A 364-nucleotide genomic window follows, 5' to 3' on the forward strand; every position below is an offset into this window, starting at 1 on the left:
TGCTACCTAAACTGACACCCAAACAAAACTACCCCGTTGTAGATGATTGCTAAGTATTCCCATCCATTCTATGGCAAACAGTGATATTCAAAAGTTGTGGTCTTAGACTAGGAAATCCATGTGCTTATGATATGGATGGGGCATGCCTTGTACTCTACACTCACGCTTGCATTGTATGGTAGTACTTGTATCTACATGTACATCACCGAGTAATAATAGCTTTGCTGATAACACAATAATTAACAATTTTTTAACATTGGACAATGTTCCACAGACTTAATATCCTATGAACTTTATGCAAGAGCAATGCCCCTTCCAGTTATATACACATGAGTTCAAGGGTTATTAAACCCTTTACATATCT

The 364-nt window shown here is 37.1% G+C and overlaps 1 protein-coding gene across 1 annotated transcript in view; it reads right to left on the reverse strand.

The window, feature by feature from the left end:
* The window catches only part of LOC119587732 (protein argonaute-2-like), a gene marked incomplete in the record, with an annotated part of 19,396 nt that overhangs the window by 3,166 nt on the left and 15,866 nt on the right, over positions 1–364 (reverse strand). The window contains 1 exon segment of the mRNA XM_037936419.1: positions 1–364.

Source organism: Penaeus monodon, chromosome 23 (genome assembly GCF_015228065.2).
Source record: "Penaeus monodon isolate SGIC_2016 chromosome 23, NSTDA_Pmon_1, whole genome shotgun sequence".
Lineage (NCBI taxonomy): Eukaryota > Metazoa > Arthropoda > Malacostraca > Decapoda > Penaeidae > Penaeus > Penaeus monodon.